Here is a 6,355-nt window from a genome sequence, read left to right on the forward strand (position 1 = left end):
TGGACTGATTGAGCAAGCCCAGCCACATAAAAATAATAGCTTATAGTTATTGAACTATGCAGGATTCCAAGCAAGTTTTATCTTGTCCAGTCTTCACAAATACAAGTATGATATATGTAAGCCATTTTCTTCTCCCAAAATCAGAAATGAAGTAGCTAAGTAACTGGCCCAAGCTCATAAAACTATAGAGAGAGTTGAAATTTGATTCTGGATGTCTAAAGACTAGAAACTATGACCTTAACTATTCTGCAGCAATGCTCCCTGCATTAAACAGGTATAAATGGACATATCTACACCCTACATGTTTATTAGAACTTTCCATCAAGGTGCTCATGAGTAGATGAGATAACATTGTCTATAACCTCACAAAGCAAAGAACTAGCAATAAGCTATCTATTTGAGAAACTAAGTTAGAACACAAGTTTGCCCCCAGGTTACCCATTAATTTTAATCAGATTTATCAATTTGTCCCCTGAATACCAAGACATAAAATTTTCAAATTTGTACTGTTCACATATTAGGAAGTATGAGAAATGTCTACCCACTAATTGTGACAACAGGCCTGATTTTCCACCCATAAAATTCTCACTGAATTGAATGTTTCAATCATATTTTATAAAATAGGACTCCCAGATTTTATAAAGAACACATCTACAGAGATTATTGTTCTAAGACTTCTTTGGCCTCAATTTCTAGTTATGTAATTATTATCAAAAATTCCTCAATGGTATCTTTGAGTGAGAGAGGGGGCTGTGCAAAGGTATAATGGGAGAATAATGGAGGCTTTTAAGGAACTGAATTTGTCTCTTTGAGGCCTTCAGACCAAAGGGTGGCAGCACCAGATCCCCCAAATCTGGAACAGAATGGTCCCAAGAGTCACACTTATGAGAGAAATCCCAGAGCCTGTGATGGAGGACACCACTGAGGATGGCTCTATCCATCAGTTAGAAGGCACTGATTTGGACTCTCAGGTTGGCAGTCTTATCTGCAAGACCAAAAGTGCAGCCAGTGAGCAGCATGTCTTCAAAACCCCTGCTCCCTGCCCTTCATTGCTGGGACTGGACTTGTTGGCTTCCCTGAAATGGAGGGATCCAGAAGAAAAGGATGATGGAGAGGACAAGAAGTCCAGAATCTCTTCCTACGAGGACTGGGAGGAGAGTAAAGATGACAAGAAGGATGCTGATGAGGACAATGATGAGTAGGCTGACTGAAGTAGCCAGAAAGACAGACACTATCAATCTGCTCCTGTAGAGACTCCATTCCATCCTGGAGGTGTGAGTGAAGAGTTTTGGGAACACAACAAAGAGAGAGGGAGCAGCGGGAACATGGTGTTTATGCCTCATCCAAAGAAAAGGATAGGAAGAAAGAGAAATCACGAAATCGAGCAGATTATGACCACAAAAGAGACAGAGATGAGCAAGATAGAAGTAGGCACAACAGTAGATCAGAGTGAGATGGAGGCTCAGAGTATAGCAGAAGAAGAAATGAATCAGAGAGCCCCTGGCATCAACTAAAGATGCAACCACTCCTTCAAGACTTTCCTGGGATGAGGAGGACAGTGGCTATGGCTCCTCAAGTTGCTCTCAGGAGTTACCCTCCCCAACACCTTCATATTGGGACTCTAAGTGGAGCCATCGACCATCCACTTGAGATGGAGACAGGTCTGTGAGGAGCAAGTACTCAAATGACACGCCTCTGCCAACTCTCTCCTACAAATACAATGAGTGGGCTGGTGACAAATGATATCTGGGTTCCACCCCTCAACTGTTCAGGGACCAAGGAAGATGTGAGGATGGTGAAGAATGGATTTCACTTGACACAGAAGAGGAGTGGCAGCAGTGGGAGGATGACCACAGGCAAGCTGACCAAGACTGGTACATGATGGATGAGGGGTATGATGAGTTCCACAACCCCCTGGCCTACTCCTCTGTGGACTACATGAGGCTGTGGGAGCAGTAGCTGCATAAACAGAAGCAGAAGAGAATTTCTGCCCAGTGCAGGCAGATCAGTGAGGATAATGAGCACTGGGAGACTAACCTCATGCTGACCAGTGGGGTAGTACATTGGCTGGAGGTGGATGAGGACTTTGAAGAGGACAATGCTGCCAAAGTACAACTGATGGTGCACAGCCTGGTGCCTCCCTTTCTGGATGAATGCATTGTCTTCACCAAGCAGCCAGAGTCTGTGATTCCAGTTAAGGTTGCCACTTCTGACCTGGCCATCATTGCTCAGAAAGGCAGTCATTCAGTGCAGAAGCACAGGGAGCAAAAGGAGTGCAAAAAGACTCAACACAAACACTGGGAACTGACTGAATCCAAAAATGGGAGATAAAATGGGTGTCAAAAAAGAGGAGGAGCCAGATAAAGCTCTGACAGAAGATGGTAAGGTGAACTACAGGAGAGAGCAGAAGTTTGCAGATTACATGAAGAAAAAAAGTGAAGCCAGAAGCAAGTTTGCAAAGAAGTCAATCCTGGAGCAGAGACAGTATCTGCCAATCTTTGCTGTGCATCAGGAGCTACTCACTATTATCAGGGACAACAGCATTGTGATTGTGGTTGGAGAGACGGGGAGTGACAAAACCACTCAGCTGACCCAGTACTTGCATGAAGATGGTTACACAGACTATGGAATGATTGGGTATACTCAGCCCTGCCATGTGGCTGCCATGTTGGTAGCCGAGAGAGTCAGTGAAGAGATGGGGGGAAACCTTGGTGAGGAGGTGGGTTATGCCATCCGCTTTGAAGACTACACTTCACAGAATGCCTTGATCAAGTACATGACTAATGGGATCCTGCTCCGAGAGTCCCTCTAGGAATCTGATCTTTATCACTACAGTGCCATCCTCACGGATGAAGCCCATGAGCCCTCTCTCCACACTTATGTGCTCTTTGGGCTGCTACAGGAGGTACTGGCTTGTTGCTCAGACTTGAAGCTTATTGTTATATCAGTCACTATGGATGCAGAGAAATTTGTTTCCTTTTTTGGGAATGTTCCAATTTTCCACATCCCTGGTTGAACTTTCCCTGTGGACATTCTTTTCAGCAAGACCCCACAGGAAGATTATATGGAGGCTGCAGTGAAGCAATCATTGCAGGTGCACCTCTCAGGGGCCCTGAGGGACATCCTTATCTTCATGCCTGGCCAAGAGGATACTGAGGTGACCTCAGACCAGATTGTGGAGCATTTACGAGAACTGGAAAATATGCCTACTTTGGCTGTGCTGCCCATCTACTCCCAGCTACCCTCTGACCTCCAGGCCAAAATCTTCCAGAAGGCTCCAGATGGTGTTCAGAAGTGCATTGTTGTCACCAATGTTGCTGACACATCTCTGAATGTTGATGGAATCATGTTGGTTATTGATTCTGGTTATTACAAATTAAAGGTATTTAACCCCAGAATTGGCATGGATGCTTTGCAGATCTACCCCATCAGCCAGGTCAACACCAACCAGAGGTCAGGGTGAGCTAGCAGGATGGTCCCAGGTCAGTGTTTCAGGCTCTACATGCAGAGTGTTTACAAGAATGAACTCCTGAACACCACGGTGCCTGAGATCCAGAGAACCAACCTGGTCAATGTGGTGCTGCTTCTCAAGTCCCTTGGGGTGAAGGACCTGCTGCAGTTCCACTTCATGGACCACCCCCAGAAGACAACATGCTGAACACCATGTATCAACTCTGGATCCTTCGGACCCTGGACAATACAGGTGGTTTTACTTCCAAATGGCAGCTGATGGTAGAGTTCCCATTAGAACCAGACCTATCCAAGATGCTCGCTGTATCTTGTGACATGGGCTGCAGTTCTGAGATCCTGTTCATTGTGTCCATTCTCTCAGTCCTGGTCATCTTTTACAAGCCCAAGGACCAAGAGGAGGAGAGTGATCAAATCCGGGAGAAGTTTGCTGTCCCCAAAAGTGATCATTTGACCTACCTGCATGTTTACCTCCAGTGGAAAAACAATAATTACTCTACCATCTGGAATAATGACCATTTCATCCATGTCAAGGCCATGTGGAAGGTCTGGGAGGTGCGAGTTGGTCATGACCACCAAGGAGGACATGCAGTGTGTGACTGCTGTGGATGGAGAGTGGCTGGTGGAGCTGGGCTCCATGTTCTACAGCATGAAGCAGGCAGGCAAGTTGCAGCAGGAGAATTGCCGAAGGGCCAAAGAGGAAACCTCTGCCATGGAAGAAGAAATGGCGCTGACTGAGGAGCAGCTGTGAGCCCAGTGGCAGGAGCATGAGAAATCTAGCATCTGGGTAGTGTCAGGTCCACAAAGATCTACACTCTAGGTTGGAAAGAGCAGGGGAAGACCTTGACACCTCGCTGCACAACAGCCCACTTTGGGCTGTGAGCTAAAGCTATCTGAGGAGAGGGTGGCAGCAGGCGTTGGGTCCTAAGCTCTCTAGTGGGAGTGCCCCCAGGCTGTGGACAAAGCCTTCTCATCTGTGGACTTCATGTGTGTATATCAAGGCCCCTGGGGCAGTTCCTGATGGACCAGGCTCTGCCACAGAGGAAGGAGGAGCTCCTGGGTGTAGGAGCCTGGCAGGTGCTGGGGCTGCAGAGCAACTGAGGTGCTGCCAGAGCAGAGGAAGGTGGCTGGATCCATCTATCCACATAACCTGTCCCTGAATGCCTGGTATATGAATGACTTGGTTGTGGCTATGTCTTTTTTATTCCTTGTGTAAAGCAGTAAGATAGACCCAGAGGCAAGTATAATTTGGTTATCATTCAGGAATTGAAAATAAATTTATTTTTTTGTAAAAATATTCCTCTTCATGAATAAATAGTGTTTTGAAGTGATGGATAAGCTAATCACTCAAATTTGATCATTATGCATGGATTCATATATCAAAACACCCCACTGTATCTCATAAATATGCACAATTATTGCACATCAAATTTTTTAAGTTCCTCAGATTCCCCACCTCCTATACCAGTTCTGAGAGGACCAAACATTTACATGGTTAGCAAACTTGGAATTCAAAACATAAGCCACTTCCAGAAATGTAACAAATTCAGAGCATGTTTTGAAATATACTTTTAGTCTACCTAAGTACCTGAGGAAGCCTGCTAAACTTGCTATAGTTCACTATGGCCCCAAGGAGAATGGTTAAAAAATATTTAATCTCTTGAAAATGTGGCTTCATCATCTATATAGATCTGTGGTATTCAGGAACATGGGAATGTTTCAGCTCCATTAAGTCCAAGTTAAGTCCTCCTTTGCTCATCCTTCAGAATAAATCTTGTATTGCCATAATGTCATATCAGTTAATCTATTTGAACTAACTATAAAATATGTTCCTTATTAGGATAGTTAGAATTTTGCAATAAAATTTACTCAGGAAAATAATGCTCCTGAATATTTTCTAGAATAAAACTGAAGAAGACACCAAACAACTTCAGCACACACTCACAATGTTTAAATTCAAATCAATATTGAGGTGAATCTTCTCAGTACTTATTCTCATCAGGAAGTATTAGTCAAATATCTATTACCAAGACATGCAAGCCTTGATAAAAACACCTTATACTGCTGGGTGCTCCCGTAATCCCACTGACTTGGGGAGACTGATGCAGGAGGTCAATCTGGGCAATGTATCAAGATCTTGTCTCAAAATGAAGAAGAGGTTTGGAGATGTAGTTCAGTGGTACAGCACTCCTGGGTACAATCCCCAATACCACAAAAAAGAAAAAACAACAACAAAAAGCCTCAGATAGGATTGTATGAAATTTTAAAGTATATCCTGATGAAGCATATGGAGATGTTTTTGATCAATTTATTATTAAATTATAATTTTTAAATTTTCCACACTTTTTAAAGCTTCTGCATATAGCAAATTGAAGACTATATTGTGTTCCTTTGATGTTACTGACTATGTTTATGCCGATACAATGTTGTTTTGATTACTATGGCTTTGTAGTATATTTTATCTTATCCATTATTTAAATTTATTTCTACTGATATATAAAGCATAAAATCATGCATATTAAGATTTCTATACATGAATTCATTGTGTAATATTTAAAACAGGATAAACTTAGTTATCTGTTCAACATTTATTCTTTCTTTATGGTGAAAACATACAAAATTCTTCTACTTTTTGAAATACACAGTACATTATTGTTATCTATAGTCTCCTTACTGCACAAAAGCACACCAAAATGTCCTTCCCTATCTAACTGTAACTTACAACTTCTTTTTCTTTCTTTTTTCACACATTTTTATTGGTGCATTATAGTTGTATGTACTAATGGGATTTGTTGTTACATATTGGTACATGCACACAGTACAAAAATATGATTTAGACATCACTCCGAAGCACTTCTCCCCTCACTCCCAACCTCCCACCTCCTAC

At 42.9% G+C, this 6,355-nt stretch overlaps 1 pseudogene; it reads left to right on the forward strand.

The window, feature by feature from the left end:
* Nucleotides 1-908: 908 nt before the first annotated feature.
* Nucleotides 909-4,350, forward strand: LOC124971378 (pre-mRNA-splicing factor ATP-dependent RNA helicase PRP16-like; annotated as a pseudogene).
* The last annotated feature ends 2,005 nt before the right edge of the window (nucleotides 4,351-6,355 follow it).

The sequence above is a fragment of the Sciurus carolinensis genome, chromosome X (genome assembly GCF_902686445.1).
Source record: "Sciurus carolinensis chromosome X, mSciCar1.2, whole genome shotgun sequence".
NCBI lineage: Eukaryota > Metazoa > Chordata > Mammalia > Rodentia > Sciuridae > Sciurus > Sciurus carolinensis.